Source organism: Vombatus ursinus, unplaced genomic scaffold (genome assembly GCF_900497805.2).
Source record: "Vombatus ursinus unplaced genomic scaffold, bare-nosed wombat genome assembly UNPS02014807.1, whole genome shotgun sequence".
Classification (NCBI taxonomy): Eukaryota; Metazoa; Chordata; class Mammalia; order Diprotodontia; family Vombatidae; genus Vombatus; species Vombatus ursinus.
Window position 1 is genome coordinate 15,540,426 of NW_020954585.1, and position 19,695 is coordinate 15,560,120.

General features: G+C 33.9%; 1 non-coding gene and 1 pseudogene across 1 annotated transcript; one reads left to right on the plus strand and one right to left on the minus strand.

Moving 5' to 3' along the window:
• Positions 1 to 6,737: 6,737 nt before the first annotated feature.
• On the minus strand, positions 6,738 to 6,865 carry LOC114052530. Its single transcript, XR_003570271.1, has one exon. It is a non-coding gene; the product is annotated as a U6atac minor spliceosomal RNA (small nuclear RNA).
• On the plus strand, positions 6,754 to 8,120 carry LOC114052017 (annotated as a pseudogene).
• The last annotated feature ends 11,575 nt before the right edge of the window (positions 8,121 to 19,695 follow it).

A 19,695-nucleotide genomic window follows, 5' to 3' on the forward strand; every position in this document is an offset into this window, starting at 1 on the left:
TTACATATTATAATCTAGCATTTTTCTGTTTGGATGGAGAAATGTATAAATTGATAGAGTTCCCTCATGTATTCAAACATATCTATCCCTCAGGACATTTTTGTTTTTGTTTTTTTAGTAATATTTTATTTTCCCCAGTTAAATGTAAAGACAATTCTTAACATTTATTTTTAGAAATTTTTGAATTCCAAATTTTCTCTCTCCCTTCCTCTTCTCAACCCCCCCCACTGTGACATAGGTTATACATGTTCAATCATGTAAACACATCACCATATTGTTAAAGAAGACACAGATGCTAGGGGAAAAAACATGAAAAAAATACAGAAAGTGAAAAATAATATGCTTCAGTCTGTATTCAAACTCCATTAGTTCTTTTTCTGGATGTGGATAGCATTTTTCACCATAAGTCTTTTGGAATTGTCTTGAATTATTGTATTGTTGAAAATAGCTAAGTCATTCACAGTTGATTATCATACAGTATTGCTATTACTGTGTACAATGTTTTCCTGGTTCTGCTCACTTTATTTTGCTGTTCATATAAGTCTTTCCAGGTTTTTCCAAAATCTGCCTGCTCATCATTTATTATTGCACAATAACATTCCATTTCAATCATATACCACAACTTGTTCAGCATTTCCCAATTGATGGGCATCCGTTCAATTGCCCATTCTTTGAAACACAAAAGATCTGCTATCAATATCTTTTGCAAATAGGTCCTCCTCATCCTTTTTTTATCTCTTTGGGATAGAGACATAGCAGGGGCATTGCTGATTCAAACAGTTTGATAGCCCTTTGAATATATGTCCAGATTGTTCTCCAGAAGGGTTGGATCAGTTCTCAATTCCATCAACAATGCATTATTGTCCTAGTCTTTTCCCACATCTCCACCAATATTTTTGTTAAAAAATAGGTTAAGTGACTTACTCAGGGTCATAAACCTAATAAGTGAGGTCAGATTTGAATTCTGGTCATCCTGACTCTAGATCCAGTTCTCTATCCACACCACCATCTAGCTGCCCCATTCTTGTAAAGCAAATACATAAAATAGATTCAAGCATATTGGGAACACTACAGTATTTAATATTCACATGAAAAATGATTCCCTAATTAAAACACTGTACTGATATGATAAGATTAAAAACAATTCCTTCCAAGGAAACATTTTAAACAACTTATGGTTCTGCTTAACCTACAAGTCTTTATCAAGCTTTCTGAACAGCACTGAGTACAGTTTTCAAGTAAACAAAAACATTGTAGGATGCCATCAAGTTATATGGTTCATCTAAAAAAAAAAGAAATAATTTATCCCTTTTTACTTTAAAATTTTCAACAAAAATATCACAATTTCATTTGGCCTCAATAAGTACAAAAATGCTGAGGCACAGCAAAGAAAAATAGAGACTGAAGATTTTGAACTTGAATCTGTAGATCAAATTCAATCAATGAATGGAGATTATACTTTAAAATGATTTGATATTCAGTTTAATACACATGGATGTATGAGACTACTAAGCTGTGAATACTAGGAGAATAAGTGGCATCCTAAAGTAAAAGATTAGTGGGAACATATTTAAAGCAATTAGCAAATATACAATATTTGTCTTAATGCATATTTTTCAGGTTAATATGGGTGTATAGCACTACAGTTGTCATATTTGAACAAAAGTGATTTATTTCTAATTGCTGACTATGAAATGGCTGAAGTTCAAGAGTAAATACAAAAGATCCTCCACTGGAAATATTTACATAAAGTCAAATAATAATAATGGCAAAATCAAACAACTGTGTGAGAAATATAGAAATGTATGTATAAATGTAGGGGTTTATGATAAGAATTCAGGATTATGTCATTGATACCAAAATTTACAGAAAGATTGTTGTTTATCCTTCACTCTCAAATAGCACCATGACATCATAAAGATGATGCCATGATTTGCAAGAGAATTGGATTTAAGTGTAGGAGGCCTGTACGTCAGCCTCACTTTCTCCTCTGCAGCCATCTGGGTCCTTTGGCAAGATACAGATCAGGATAACCAGAGATGGCCCTTGATGCAGTAGGGGACCTTGGCATTTTTAAGCTAAGGTCTCAATTTGACTGAGGTAATGCCCATTCAGTGATTGAGGCTAGGTTTAAAAAAAAAAGAGGCAAAGAATGATATGTTTTACCTAGTCAAAAAAATCAATCTGGGAGTTGAAGACTCTCATGGTTTCGTGGAAAAAACAATTACAATTTATGTTTTCTGTAAGCCATCAGGGCCCAAATAATGTCTAGATGGAACTTGGGCTCAGACCTGTTTTTGGCCAATCAGTGAAAGCCAGAGTGATTTAAGTTTAAGGCATGGTCCTTATGAAAGAAATCCATCCCATAAACCCCAAGATATCTTGCAAAGTTACTTTTAAGGGGCTATAATTAAAATACAGAGCATGCATTCAAGTAACAGAAACTGTGCAGCAAATGACTACATGTGGTAAAAATTTAGCATCTACCAGATACCTAAAAAGACAGGATTAGGTAGCTAGAATTATACTTTAGAATTCTGCTTTCCTTTGTAAACTATAAGTTGGAAGACAAAACTTAGAGAAGCACCAAAAATGTCCTTGAGAATTTAACAAACAAACTATGTTATATTGTTACATAGAAAAATATTGCCCACAATCATGCATTAATCACTATGGATAATATTTTAATAGTTGTCACCACAGTGAATATTCATAATCTCAATGAAATTTTAAAAAATCAAACATCTCATCCTTGTCATGCTGGCTGCTACTGAAGGTGACGCAGAGATGTTTTAGTGAGCCTATAGAATGTGCATTTACACTTCAATACTTGTATTCAATTATAAAAAGCAGATACTTCATCCACCTGGGCCATAATTAAGCAAGTATCACAGGATAGCTACTTATACTTAAATTCTTTCTTTCTGGATCTTACTAAAAAAAAAAGATCAGAATAAGACACTACTATCTAAAGCACAAACATAGATCAATAGCTATCTAGCATTTACATACTCACTTTAAGGTTGAGAAAATATATTACACATTTTATCTGATTTCATCACCATAAACTATGAGATAATTACTATTATTAGCCTCATTTTTGCAGACAAGGAAACTGAGGCTGACACTATATAAATGACTTGCTCAAGAATACATAATAAGTGTCTGAGTCTAAATTTTGTCTTCCTGATTCCAAGACCTGCACTACATCTACTGGACCAACTAGGACAAAACTGTGCAACATATCACTAAGGTAATGAAAGTTTAGCATCTACTAAATATATAGGAATATATGATCTTGTATCTTGAACTGTTCAACAAAAATTTTCTACCTGTCAAATATTGACAGATAACAAATATTTGTTATAAAAATACTGATCTTCAAATGTCCTTGAAAAATCAATAGATAAACTATGTGCTGCAACTAGATGTTTGTCAAGGAGAGAACTGTTGCGCCCAATCACCTGGACACAGAATGGTTCCATCAAAAAATTAAGAATGTTATTTTAATAAATGTTGACATGACAAAATATTTGTAAATCACAAAGTTTTATGAAGAAAGAAAAACTTTTAATATATAGACTATATTTTATAATGAAGCAAGTAGTATGGATAAGGGATGACTACTTTACTACCATCAGAATGAGTTATAGTTTGAGATGTGACATGTAAACCTTTTCATACTTTAAATATATTTTTTTCACAATTTTGGAGATGTCCTTTATTACTTCTTCTTCTACTACACACACACACACACACACACATGCATTCATGTTTTATCATTCTACCAACAATCATTATAGATGTTCTTTCCATTTTTCTTTGTTTTTGCTATTTCAGGTTAAATGATTTATTCTTTTAATGTTTCTTAAGTTGTTTTTGCGATCAAGATCTGTTAGTACCTACTTGAGATAACAAAAATAAAATTACATTTTTATTTCCTTTTTTTTAATTTGGAGGTTCATTTTTTTCTAAATGAAAGGAATCCAAAACATTTACAAGTTGAATTTTAGTATACTGAACTAAGATTTTCTCATGATTTGAAGGCATGCATATATGTGTATGTGTGTTTATATATGTGCATGTGTTTATGTATATGTGCATATACACACATACATTCAGACAGTATAGGAGTATAAGACTAAGAAATTGAAAATTCAAATAACAATTTCTAAGCTACATCATCACTCATATAAAGACCAATATTCTCCTCTGTCTTGCCTTCTAAACATTGGGAAGACTGGAATGCTATTGACATTCATCCAGAGTAGGAATCATATGTAGTATGAAAATATCAAATGTGGCAAAGTAAGAAAAATAAATAACTTGGAAGTCAAGAACTTGGATTCTGGTCCAAGTTCTACCAGTAACTAGCTATGTGACCTTTAGTGAGTCACTTCAACTCTCTGCATCTCAGTTTCTTTTATCTACAAAATTAAAGTTATCTCTCAGTTCCTTAAAACTTTAATATGTTATTACACTATTGTTCATCCTGAGAAAATATCTAAGTGGCAGAAAGAATAAATAATGGGAAAACTGCGTTAGAGTAGAGCATGAGAGGCGAGGAGTAACAAAAGCAGAATAAAGGTACAATGATGAGGATATAATAAGGCTGTGTATTACAACTAAAATTTAAAAGGAAAAGTACACTTCTATTATGAAAATAGATACTTTCTAAGGAAGGCTTGCTACTAACGGAATGATCAAGCCTTCTTGTAATACCTTGTATTTTCTTTGAAAGTCTTTCTCCAAAATTATGCAACAATGCTCCTAATCTTTTCACAAAAAACAACAACAAACAGACCTGTGCCCTGCCATAAATGTTTAAAACTAAAAATTATTTATAATTTCATGACAAATCTAATCTTAAAATATAGTAAATACAAGTAAAATAGATATATATGTATTTTGTAAAAGTAAAACATTTGGTAAAACTAATATATTGAAAATTCTGAAATTATGTGCAATATCCCAAACTCATAGTCCTCTACCTCTGCAAGAAATGATGGAAATATATTCTGATATATCTTTTTTTTAAAGCTTTGTCACTATAATTTCACAACTCCATTTTTATTATTATGATTTCCTTTTCCATTGTGCTTGTATTTTGATTCCTGTTTTGGCTTTACATTTGTCAGTGAATGCTTAAAGAAAACATCTGAAATTACTTTATGATTGAGCATTGACTAGAAATCTCTACAAATATAAGCATGGGAGGCTTACATATATATATATATATATATATATACACACATACACATACATATACACATATACATGTATATATATACATATATGTGTTTATATAAATATAATGTATTTTTATATTCATATTGTAAAATTTTGAATTCCAAATTTTCTCCCCACTCTCTCCCCTCCCCTACCTATTGAGAAGGCAAGTAATATAACATTTATACATGTGAAGTCATGCAAAACAGAGAGGAGCACTAGCATCCATAACTGAAGAAGAGCAGTGGACCTGATCCCAGGAAAAAGGAGAGCTACTGTTTGTGATTACAGGGAAGCAGGAGCTCTTCCTAAAGCCCAGAGCACAGACTATTCCTACAAGGGTAGATGATATTTGTAACTCCTAAGAACTTCATTAGAAATAGAGTAGGAGTATACAGAAACAGAGGGCGTGGGTGTAAATTGACTATGATAAGATGATTTTTTAAAATACACTGAAGGGGTGAGAATGACAGATGAACTGAGAGAGGGGGGAAGGGATAAGTAGAATGGTGAACATTATCTCACATAAAAGAGGCATAAAAGGAAGAGCTTTTACAGTTGAGGTGAAGATACGCATAGCAGTTAAGGCTGGAACCTCATTCTCATCAGAATTAGCTCAGAAAGGTCATAATATAGATACTATTTGGGTGTAGAAATCTATATAGCACTACAAGGAAGAAAGAGGGGAAGGAGAAAAGAAAGGGATGCTAATAGAAGGTAAGGTACATTAAGGAAAGAAGTGTTCTAATTTTTAAATTTTTTGAGTAAGAATGGGAGAGAGAGATTGAGAGAGAGATTGAGAGATAGAGAGATAGAGAGAGAGAGAGAGAGAGAGAGAGAGAGAGAGAGAGAGAAAAGGATGGAGGGAAAAATACAGTAATCATAACTGTGAATATAAATACGATGTACTTACTCATAAAATCGAATCAACACGGTGGGTTAAAAATCACTATCTGACAATATGTTGTTTACAAGAAACATACTCGAAGTAGAGAGAATTGCAGAGTAAAAGTAAGGGGCTGGAGCAGAGTTTATTACACTTCAGCCGATGTAAAAAAGAAAAGTAGGTCCTGACTAAATCTCTTCGCATTTGTTCTTAAAAGCGAAGTTTAGAGCTTGTGTTGGAAAATACCGAATAATATTTGCCAATTCGCCGTGCCGATAACTGAAGAAACTCTGCTCGCACAGGATAAGCAGGCAGTCCATGATGCCCTTGTACCTTGGAGAGCTGATCTGCTTGGATGACGTCTGCACCTGACGTAACAGCTTCAAGCTTTCCACGGGCGCCCCCGCTGTCTTGGGTATGGTGGCCGTGATGCAACCCGCCAGGAGGTCCTTGCTGAAGGGCACCAAGTCCAGCATCTGCTGCTGCTTCTCGGGCTAAACTTAGCCCTTGAGCTTGGTCACCATGATTTGGATGGTGGAGGTGTGGATGAAAAAGGTCTCTACTCTCACTTAGAACTGGCAGGTTTAAAAACAAACAAAACAAAACAAAACAAAACAAAACCAAAACAAAACGGTTAGATGCCACAGAGTAGGTGACAATGCCTTAACCTTATATGTGTTGTAAAGGCCACTAGGTCCTTGCTTGTCATTGTCAAGTGAAATGCTAACCTTCTCTCCTTTCATACAACAAATAGATTTTAACATCAGGAGTTAACAAAGATAAACAGTTCTGGAGGTGGTTTTGAGCTAATCTAGCTTCAGGTGGAGCTGCTCAATCAACATCCCTATGTGTAGTATATCTACTAGATTAGAGGCTGAAAAAGTCTGAAAGAAAGGCATTTCAAAGATTTAGAGGACTGCATTTTCAAGATAGCAAAACCCAATGGTATCACTGGTTATACCAAGAGTTTAATGTTTCTTTGCAGGTTATCAGTGTGTATAGAGCCTTTGTTTTGGATCTTATGACACAATTAAGAGCTTATTACCAAATCCCAGAAAACCTCATACCTTGGGTCATTTTTAGGTGCTCAAGTGGTGACTACCTGCTCTGGAATACTGTCTTATCCTTTTGACATAGGAGGCTTATGATGATGCAGAGTGGTGAGGCTGAGTGCCAATACTAGGGAAGCCTTGACTATTTTTTGAAGATCTACCAACATGAAGGCTTGAAGGCTTTCTTCTGTTGAGTCTTCTCTAAAGTCTTTAGGGGTACAGGTAGTGCCTTAGTGCTGATCTTGTATGAAAAAATCAAAGAGCTGTTAAATATTGACATTGGAGGAAGTTCGTCAGAATAAATGGCAGGAGTATAGAGCTTCCTTGTTTGATGTACCTGTTACAGAGTTATCATTTGTATAATTGTTAGCTTATTACATGTCAGTATTTTCTTAACTTGCTAATTCTGTGACTAAACTCTGGGTATTTTCAAGGATTTAAATACTGTCAGTCAGATAGTTATGTGCTTCTTCACTCTTTCCCATGAAACATTTTGCATTTTTCCACCAGCAGTACATGCTATTTCTATCATTATAAAATATTTTGTTTTTCTTATAAAAATGAAAATGGAAACCCAAAGAACTCTTGCATTTTCATTGCAGTGGAGTATCCTCCCATGATCTCCTTTACAAATGGGCTCTGTGGCCTAGCGCCCCCTTCCCTCGCGTCTGGGTTTCACTTCCAGCAACAGCTCCTGTGGAAGTGCTGAGTATTCTGGGGAAGTGATCCCCCACCATCCTGGTCTTCCCAAATCAGACCCAGGCCACTGGTGGGCAAGCTTCTTCTTCAGAAAGTCAAGTCATCCATTCATGACAACTGTATTGGAATCCCCAGAGCACTCAGGAACTTTCCACATTGCTCATGGCACGATTACCTGTGACCTGGCTCAGGATGCCATGAGGAAGCGGCATGTCAGCGAGCCCAGCAAGACTAGCACTGGACCTTCTGCATGAGCAGCAGCACCCTTCTTGCTGCTCGCCCCACTTCTGAAGCGTGCTAGGCATCAGAGCCCATTTCCCCCTCCCTTCTCCTCCCCTCCCCTCCCTTCCCTCTCCCACCTATTCCCTTAGAATAGACTGAATGCTTAAGTGTAGAAGTAGTTGTGTTGTGTGTTTGGTTTTTTTTTTTAGGAAAACAAAAGCAAAACACCAAAAAAACAGTAAAAGAAACCACACTGTTATTGTTCATTTGTTTGTTTTTTTACTATCTGAATCACCTATGTGCCAGCAGCCTCAGTAACTTGTTTACTTTGTACTCAATGGAAACTAATAAACTTTGAGCAGCCTTTTAATGGAAAAAAACATAAAAATAAAAATGCATGTTTAAAACCTGAAAAAAAAACAAGAAAAGTAGGGGTAACAATCAAGATCTCAAACAAAGCAAAAGTTAAATCAATCTAATCAAAAGAGATAAACAGGCTAACTATATTTTGCTAAAATGAAGTAATAGCAATCCTACACATATATGTACCAAATGGTAAAGAATAAAATTCTTAAAGAAAAGTTAAATGAGTTACATGAGAAAATAGACAGTATAACTATACTAGTGGGGGACCTCAACTTTCTGCTCTCAGAACTAGATAAATCTAACCAAAATATAAATAAAAAAGAAGTTAAGGAGATGAATAGAACTTTAGGAAACTTGGACATGATATATCTCTGGAGAAAACTGAATGGAAATAAAAAGAAATATATCTTTTCCTTGGGGGCACATGACACTGACACAAAAATTGACCATGTAATAGGCAGTAAAAATCTCACAATTAAATGCAGAAAACCAGAAATATTACATACATCTTTATCAGATCATAATACAATAAAAATTACATTTAAAAAAGGCCCACAAACATAATTTTAAAATGGTAACTAAATAATCTAATCCTAAAGAATGAGTTAGCAAAAGAACAAATCATAAAAAATAATAACTAATATCATTAAATAGAATGGAACCAATAAGACAATATAGCACAATTTATGGGATGAAGCCAAAACAGTACTTAGGGAATTTTTTTTTAATCTCTAAATACTTACATCAATAAAATAGAGGAAGAGTAGATCAACGAATTAAGCACACAACTACAGACTAAAAATCTCCAATTAAACACCAAATAGGAAATTCTGAAAATCAAAGGAGTAATTAATGCAATTGAAAGAAAGAAAGTAACTGAACTAATAAATAAAACTAGAAGCTGGTTTTATAAAATGCAAAAATAAAATAAACAATTGTTTAATTTGATTTTAAAAAGGAAAGATACCAAACTACCAATATTAAAAAAATGAAAAGAGTGAATTCACCACCAATGAAGAGGAAATTAAAGCAAATATTAGGGGTTATTTTGCCCAGTTATATGCCAATATATCTGACAATCTAAGCAAAATGGATGAATATTTACAAAAAGTACAAATTACATAGATTTGTAGAAGAGGCAAAAGAATACTTAAACAACTCAATCATAGAAAAAGAAATTGAACAAACCATGAATGTGCTGTCCTAGAAGAAAATCCACAGGACCAGATGGTTTCACAAGTGAATTCTACAAAATATTTAAAGAACAACTAATTCTAACACTTATATAAACTATTTGGGGAAAAAAATAGGAAAAATAGGAGTCTTACCAAATTCCTTCTACAACACAAATATGGTTTTGATACCAAAACCAGGAAGAGGAAAAATAGAGGAAGAAAACTATAAATGACTTTACTTATTGAATATTAATTCAAAAAAATAAAATACTAGCAAGGAGTTTACAGCAATATATCATAATGATCATACACTATGGCCAGGTAAGATGTATGTCAAGAATGAAGGGTTGGTTGAATATTGGGAAAACTATCAGCATAATTGACTATAACAATAAAATATAATATGTCTATCTCAATAGATGCAGGAAAAAGCTTTTGATACTCATTTCTTTCAAAAAACACTGAAAAGCATGGGAAGTAGTGTAGCTTTCTTTAAAATGATAAGTATCAGTTATCTAAAATCATCATCGAGCATATCAGAAGACATAGAAAGAGAAATTCCATTTAAAATAACTGTAGATGATACAAAATACTTGGGAGTCTACCTGCCAAGATAAGCCCAGGAACTATATGAACACAATTACAAAACATTTTTTACACAAATAAAGTCAGATCTAACAATTGGAGAAATATTTATTTTTATTGGTACACCAAACCAATATAATTAAAATGATGATTCTACCTAAATCAATTTATTTATTCAGTGTCATACCAATCAATTAACAATATAAATATACTAAAAATAGAAAAATAATTTTAAAAATTCATCTGGAAGAACAGAAGGTCAAGAATATAATGGGAATCAATAAAAAATGTGAAGGAAAGTGGACTTGCAGTACCAGATTACAAAGTGTATTACAAAGAGTAATAACCAAAATAATTTGGTATTAGCTAAACAATCAAGTGGTAGATGAGGGGAAGAGATTAATCACACAATGCACAGTGGTAAATGACCATAGCAATTTAGTGTTTCATAAATGAAAATATTCAAGCTTTGGGATCAAGAACTCACTACTCAAGAAAAATTGTTGGTAAAACCAGAAAACAAGTACAGATCAATATCTCACACAGCATTTCAAGAAAAGGTCAAAATGGATACATGATTTTGACATAAAGGATGATATTATAAGTAAATTAGGGGATCATGGAAATTTTATCTTGTCAAATCTATGGATAAGGGAAGAATTTATGACCAAACAAGAGGTAGAGAGCATGATGTGATGGCAAATGGATATTTTTGATTAATTTTGATTTGATCATATTTTTTATTTTTGATTAAAAAGTATTTGTACAACAAAACCAACGTAGCTAAGATTAGAAATAAAACAGAAAACTGGGGGTAAATCTTCACAGCACATGTCTCTGAATAAAGGCCTCATTTCTCAAACCTACAGAGAAATGATTAGAATTTATAAGAGTACAAGTCATTCCCCAATTGATAAATGGTCAAAGGATATGAGCAGGCAATGTTCAGATGAAGAAATAAACATTGTCTAAAGTTATATAAATTGATCTAAATTATTTATTAAATAAATACAAATTAAAACAATTCTTAGGTATCACCTTATACCTATCAGATTGGTTAGTATGACAGAAAAGGAAAATGACAAATTTTAGAGGAGATGTGGGAAAATTTGGACACTAATGCACTGCTGGTGGAGTTGTGAATTGATCCAACCATTCTGGAGAGCAATTAAGAACTCTGTCCAAAAGGCTATCTAACTGTGTACCCCCTTTGACCCAGTTATACCACTCCTATGTCTGTATCCCAAAGCGATAAAAGGGGAGGACCTATTTGTATGAAAATATTCATAGTAGCTCTTTTTATGGTGGCAAAGAATTGGCAGCTGAAGAGATGCCCATCAATTGGGGCCTGACTGAACTAGTTCTGGTATGTGATTGTAAACCTGGAAAAAGGCAAAATGAAGTGAACAGAACCAGAACAGTGCACACAGTAACAGGAATAGGGTATGATGATCAACTGTGAATGACAGCTATTCTCAGCAAAATTATCATCCAAGACATATCACAGTACTCATGATGAAAAATCTACCCACCTCTAGAGAAAGAACTCATGGAGTCTGAATACAGATCGAAGCATAATACTTTTCATTTTCTTTATCTTAATTGTGGGTGTTTTTTGTTTTTTGGTCTGTGTTTTCTTTCACAACATGACTAATAAGGAAATTTGTTTTGAATGATTGCATATATACAATCTATTTCTATACAATTTCCCTCCACAACCCCCCCCCACACACATATTCACACATAAGGACCAATTAGAAGTTGCTAATACTAATATCCCTCAGGATTGAACCAAACTAAATATCTAGCTTCATAGGAAATATGTCTTTCTGAGGAAGGCCTAGTGTTTATAATTTTATCAGATGAATCAGAGGAACTTAAGGGATCAAAAATCTCTCTGATCATGTACATCCTCCACACACTTTATTTTAAAAGATGATGAACTATTCACATCAGAATTCATTCTCTCAGAGCTAGTTGATAAACAATTTTATTGCTTTGGATGGAGCTTATTGACTTCACCTATTTTGTTTCTGCTAAAGAAGATTATTTCAAGTATTCTTTGTTAAGATTTAGCAATTTTTTTTTACATCTTCAAGGCTTGTAAATATCAATCATTCTAACAGGCTCAAGTCTTTTTCTAGGTTGTAATAATGCAGCTTGTATCTCCCTGATAAGGAGAAAACAACTTTGGATCTAATCTAATTCAACCAACATATGGAAATGAAAATTCAGACCTCCTGTTGTTTATGCTCAATACATTTCCCATTAGTGACAGCCTCATTTTTCATCCAAATTTTGAATGATTAATATTTGTTGGAGGACAATTTGAACATCTTAAGCACCTACTCTAGGTTACCTGACCTCATTTGTCAGGCACTAAGATCATTCAGAACAATTTCATTGATGACAGAAACAGATGGCAAATGATCAGAAGAATGATTATGAAAGTTTTGTGCATGTGTGTGTATTGTGTGTGCTAGTACATTATGTTGTAATATAATTTACCTAAATGCATATTTAGAAATTGAGATAATGACACTCCTTAATTGAGAGCATTCTCTACTTGTACAACATGACACATTGAGTGTGTTTAAGAGAGGAATATCTAGGTCAAGAATTCACTACCTGAATGATGCCAAGTAGGTAACTTAATCTCTGATCCTCAGGTTCTCCATCTGGAGATAATATGTCTAAAGTGCTTTGCAATCCTTAAAAACACTATTCAGAGTGTCTTAAAAATTGGAGTGCTATTTTAACTTACTAAAGATTAAAGCTACTTTAAGCTACTGAAGCTATTTGGACTTAAAAACTTCACTAAGACTTTTAGGAAATCCTGTATTAATGTCATTTATTAATTGCCTAAAATCTCTATCATTTTTATTTTTAATGATTTTATAAAGGGATATCTATTTGAAGATACAACAAGAACAAAAGTACAAACATTTCCTGCCAACACCTTGAAGATTAACTCTCTTCTTTCCCAACTTTGTCTCTGGGGAAAGAGCTTCAGAGAGCAACATTTCCATATTGCATTGATACAAACAAGATGCCAGTGTCTTCAAAGCAAGTGTTGGACTGGATTCTAAAGCACTATTAATTCTCTTTCCATTTTTCTTCTCCATACTTTTTACTTCTTGTCCAATTTTTTATTCTACTATTTTCATTTCACTTATAAAACACTTTTAAACTCATTTTTCAACTTTTGTTTCATTTCTATTAGGAATTCTTATTAAACTTATAGGAAAACTGTTTTTTCTTTGAGACTTTGCTTGTAGTGTTTTGGAGTCATTCTTTTATTGGGGAGGAGGTGCTGAAATAAAAAAAAAATTCACTGCAGTTTTTCTTATGTTTTCCTATACTGTGAGGGAAGTTGGATTGTATTTCTTCATCCTACCTGATTATCTTTCTTGCTATCATGCATAATCTTTGAAAATATATTTTCATGTCATCTTTACACACAAATACCCACATACACACACATACACACATCTATATGGGGAGAGAGACAAAGAGAGAGAGACAGAGACAGGGTTTGGGTTGATATCAATTGAACTTATTAGTATATAGTTTTATTTCTCTTCTTTTTATCCTGCTTTTGGGTATCAGGTCCGTATTTCACTTGCAGAAGGAATTTGGTAGCATATCTCCCTTAGATATTTCTTTAAACAATTTTATACAATATTGAAGTTATTTTTCAATATAGTGCATTAATGGTTTGGGCAAATTTTTTTTGACATTGAGTTACTTAAATTGTCCATTTCTTGTTGAAATCATTTTTGTACTTCATATTTGTTTTACACATATTCATAAATTTCAATTATCTGATCAGTTTTATTGTCACATACTTCATCAAAAAAAGTTTATAATGATTTCCTTTATTTCCTCCTTGTCTTTTGTTGATTCTTCTTTCATTTTTGGGTTTTGTAACTTGTATTTCCCATGTAGGAAAATGTATTATCTAAAATATGTATTTTGTTTCTTTTTAAAATCTATTTCCTAGCTTATTCATTCATTTTTTTTCATTTTTTATCCATTGATTTTCAGAATTTCCATTTCTGTCTTGAGTATTTTTTTCAATTGTTGCTTTTCACAATTTTTTTTAACATCTATATCTCACTTACTTATCTGTCCATTTTCACTTACTGTTGATGAATGTCTTCAGATCCATGTACACTGATTGCATCTAAAAGGTTTGGTATACTTATTGTCATGTAATTTGACAAAATTATCTATTGTTTCTATAATTAGTTCTTTGATCCACATACTCCATCCAGTTTAAATATAAAATTTAAAATATCTCTAGACCACATTCTTTATATTTCTGTATGTGTTAGTGTGTATATTTATGTGTACTTGCCATCTGGGTCTGGTGGCCAGATGTTGATTGGGATGGCTGGAAATGGCCCAGGATGCAGTGGGGAACCTTGGCCTTTTTAAGTTTAGGTCTTTCTGAGTTCTCACTTTAAGGCAACACCTATTCAAGTCTCTTTTGATGGATGCAGACTAGTGAGACTTAGAAGATTCTGTTTCCCCTCACTCTGTCCCATTTATGCAGATACACATGTGTGTATGCATACATCTTTGTATGTATATAGATATATATGTAATGTATGTATATTTTATGCCAGACTTTAAACATGATTAACAAAAAGTTCTTCTTTCTTCTTTATGTCTTCTCTATCATACTCCTTTTCCTTTCCTTTTCTTTCTTCTCTTAAAATCAATAAAGTGAAACAAAACTGACCTCAGTCCCTGTATTTGTATTTATTTACTTTCTCTTAACCTTTGAAGACAGTTTTTTTGTTAGTTTTAAATTTATTTTAAACTTAAATACAAAATAAGAGAAGGAGAATAAAAGCATTGACATGTACCCAGTGGAACATAAGAGAGGATTCAATATAAAACAATTAATTTCCAATTCAAGAAAAACTATATAATGAATACTACACATTATTTTCAAAGCTGTCCTTTTCTTTGCTTCCTTGCATGTTTTCTTTTGTCCGGTGTTGTGTATGTTTTACTTTATTTTTTCCTTCCCCCCCCCAAGAAGGCTACAATTAAATACAGATATACACATATTTATATACATACAAACACATACACAAACACACACATTATATATATATGTATGTATATACACACACATACATATACACAAATATCCATAACCATACACATATATATACACATATACACTCAAACCCATATTGTAAGACTGTATTTTGCTTATTTAATTTATTTAATTATTTATGTCGTATGTTTTTCTAAAGGTGGATTGAATTTTCTTTCATAAATCTAAGACTTTCCATATTTTTTTCTAAATCTACCAGCTCATCATTTTCTAAACCATAGTTGTATTCTGACCCAATCACATTCTATCTGGGAGATTATCTATGAAAGGTTTTTTTTTCTCCCAATTTTCTGCATTCCTTCTATTCTTGACTATGTAGGTTTCATTTATACAGGAAATTTTTAATTTAAAATAATCAAAATTATCCATTTTACACTTCAACACTGCTCTCATCTTATAATATGGTTTAAGGTCTGGAACTATGGAATCTAATTCCTTCACATCTTTTTACCCTGGTTTCCTTGAAATTCCTGAACTCTGCTCTTCTAAATGAACCTCCTATTAGTTTCCATTTTATGGGTAAATTCATCCTATTCACATTCAAAACTATAATTACTTATAATTTTCCTCCTTATTTTCCTCACTAACCTTCTCACTCTATTCCTATTCCTCCTCACTGCTACTTTACTTCTATCCACTACTTTACCCTCCTCTTCCTTAACCTACCCCCCTCTAAGAAGTCCTCCCTTATCATCTCCCTCCACCTTATCTCCTTGCCCTATTTATTTCTGAATTTAGAAGACTTTTATACCCATTTTCATTCTTGTTGAAAGCATCTGACAACATTACAAAAAACATCATGCTAAGAAGTATGGGAGTAAGCACATAGACTTGTTTCACTTCATTGATAGCAGGGAAAATACAAGAAAATCATCTATTATCCAGAATCAGATGGAAGCATGCCATCAAGGAACTGGCATACAATATTGATGAACTTCTCTGGTCAAAGAGATTTTACCATGATCTTCCACAAGCTCTCAAGACTGATAGAACCAAAGGGCTTGGTCAGTTTGATGTACATTGTGCATAAATCTCTGTTCTGCTCCTAGAATTTCTTCTGAAGTTGTCAGGCAGCAAACACCATAATGATCATTCCTTTGCCCTTTCTTGAAGCCACACTGGCTCTCAAGTAGATGACCATCTTCTGGGTGAATGATCAGCCTATTAAGGAGGACTCTGGCAAGAATCTTGCCAACAATGACTAAGAGAGAGAAAAACCTCATTGTGATTGTCATTGTATAACCTATTTTCTTTTGCTTTATAGAGATGGATAAAGAGGTGTCCAACTCATGAGAGATAACTTCCTCTTGACACATAAACTGGAAGATTTCAGTCAGCTTTTGTATGAGCAGTGGACCCCTATCCTTGCAAATCTCAGCTGGAATAGAGTCAGTACCTGACAATTTGCCAGCTCTTTTGAGTTGGAAATTTGGTTAGAGAGGGATTAACTTCAACTTGAGGTATATAGTCAATGGATCAACATTGTTGATGACAATCTGTTGAGAACACTATGGAAGTGTTCAGCCCACCTCTCCAGGATCATGTCCTTATCACTAATCAATGGAGCTCCATCAGCACTGAGTAGTTGAAATGCACCAAAGGTTCTTGGCCCATAAATAGCTTTCAGGGCATCATAGAAGTGCTTTGGATTGTTACTATCAGTGTAAAACTAAATTTCACTTGCCTTCTTATTGAGTCAAGACTACTGCATCTCTCCAAGCTATGCTTACACTTTACTTTTAATGAAATTGAATGCTTCCTTCTTAGAAATAGATCAACTGTCTTCTTGGTAAACCCTGTGAAATTCTGTTGTTATTGTTGGTTTTTCAATTGATCAGCTTCTGAATTTTCCCATCATTTTAATCAAAACAATCTTGATGTTTGCAAGTGTTCTGGGACAGATAAGTAAATGTAGTACTATACACTAAATCTCTGAAAGCTGCCCACTCCATTTCTATTCCACAGTTGCCAACTGTGCATTGGCTCTGCTTTCTCTCAAAAATAGCAACAAACTGGAGAAGCTCTCTAATCTGTTGACATTAATTCTTTTTTGTAGTCATCTTGCCTTGGAGTGGCTGCTTTCATTGAATGTGAATGTAGCACAAGTTGTAAGTCTATGAGAAGTCTATGATTGGTCCAGCACTCTGTGCCATGTATCATCTTCATCACTCTCTCATCCTGTCTGTCTTTTCTCCTTACATTGACATAGTCTATTAAATGTCAATGCTTGCTGAGAGGGCATATCCGTGAAGTTTTGCTTCATTTAGGTAAATGGAAGACAATGCTGATGATGTGAAGGTAATGAGATATACAAGTCTTCAGTAGTAAGTGACCATTGTTATTACCTTTTGTGATTCTATTCCTCCCAAAGCCTCCCTGCCATGTCTGATAGTCTGTATCTACTCTGGCATTAAAGTCACACAGAATTACAAGCTTGTCCTCTCCCCATAGCTTCATAATATTTTCTTTGGCCTCATCAGGGTTCATCATTGATTGAGTATATGCACTGATGATGATGCCATGGAACTTTCCTGCAAGTGACAGTCACATTGTCATGTTGAGTCTATTGTTCACTCCTTTTGGGAGGCATACATGCTTGTTGACTAGATTAGTTTTGATTGTGAAACCTATGCCAGCATCATAGCACTCCCCATCACTGGGACCACTCCAGAAAAATGTGTGTCCAGATCTGAATTCAATAAGCTGACCTTCATTTGCTAGGTTTTTTTTTTCCACTCAAGGTTGCTATTTGGATGCAATACCTACTGAGTTCTCTCACAACAAGAGCTACTCATCTTTCAGGTCTACTGGATTTCATATTATCCATATGCTTGCACACATTCCATGTACCAACCATTTTTATAAAAGTTTTTTGTAAATTGTGTGTGTGTGTGTGTGTGTGTGTGTGTGTGTGTGTGTGTGTTTCAACTGCAGGGTAGTATCCCTGCCTGCTGCAATAAGCAGATCAGGATTAAGATAGGTGAAGCAGATAATTCTGGCTACCTTTTCTAGCCCTTTCCTTACATCAAGTGGTAAGCAATGAGGTCCTTAAAAAGGCTGCTCAGACTCCTATGGGACTACCAAATTCCACTCTTGCTTGAGTCCAGTGAAAAGACAATTCTAATGCCCTGGGCCACCTGTGTTCAGAGCTGTTAGTATAACTCCTATGTACCCACACTTACTGCTTTGTCACTTGCTCATCACCATAGGACATCAAGGTGGGTATAAATGGTAATGTGGTATGAGTGATGGATGTCTTTTGATTTGAACCTAAATTGGATTTAAGTGAGGCAGAGTTGTAGGAGGTCATCAGTCTCACTGTTTCTTCTAGAGTCATCTGAGCCTAGTGGCAAGGCAAGAGTCAAGACAACTGAGTGCTTGTGGTGCAGTAAATAATGTTGGCATCTTCAGTGTCTAAACAAGTTGTAAGCTCTCCACAGTGAGCTACTCTAACCACCTGCATGGCCTGTTGGAACAAATTGTTTACATTTGCCTATTCTGGCAAAGGAAGTCTTCACATTCCTGAGGTAGATATTCCTCTTAACTCACCTCTGAGCGTGAGTCTGCTTAGTTACCTTTAACCTGGTTTATGTCCACCTGCTGAAATGGTTTAATAAGGTATGTCCGCAATGGGTGCTACAGCTTCTTGGAGGTGCAGGAGAGAGTTGGGTGGCAAGTATACACCAAAGGTGGAAAGCAGCCCTGAAAAGGGCTCAGCAGTCCTCACACCAGAGGTACTAGTCTTTCCTCAACATCCATACATCTTAATAAGCAATGATAGAAAGTGTTCTATATCAAAGGTGTCAAAGTTACTGCAGATGGCCAAAATAGAATGCAAAATAATGTCAATTAATGACTTTCTGAGTCAATATTTCTTGCAGAAATCTATTTCTTTTTAAGTTTGACACAACTTTACTATATTATTAAAATTTCATTCACTTTCCTAAGGGATTATAATACTTCATGGTACAAGATAGTTTGGGGTTATGAGGATTTTCCAAAATTTTTTAAATATCACATGCAAAGATTTTCTCTTTTCATGGTATTTGCAGTACAGTCTTATATGATCCTCACTATACTACTGTTCTGAAGTAAAAGTTTTGTTTCTGGCCACTTACATTTTCTTCACATCTTTTTTTGCAAGTTTGGGATATCATATATGATATTCCCAAGTATTTTCAATTATTGGTGATTTGCAACATTTTTTATATGACCATTGATAGATTAGATTTCTTCCTCTCAAAATTGCCTGGTTACATGCTTTGGCAATTTTCCAATTAGAAATTACCTGACTTTTCAAAATTTCAATAATTTTCCTAAATATCTTAGAAATGAGGGCTTTAACAG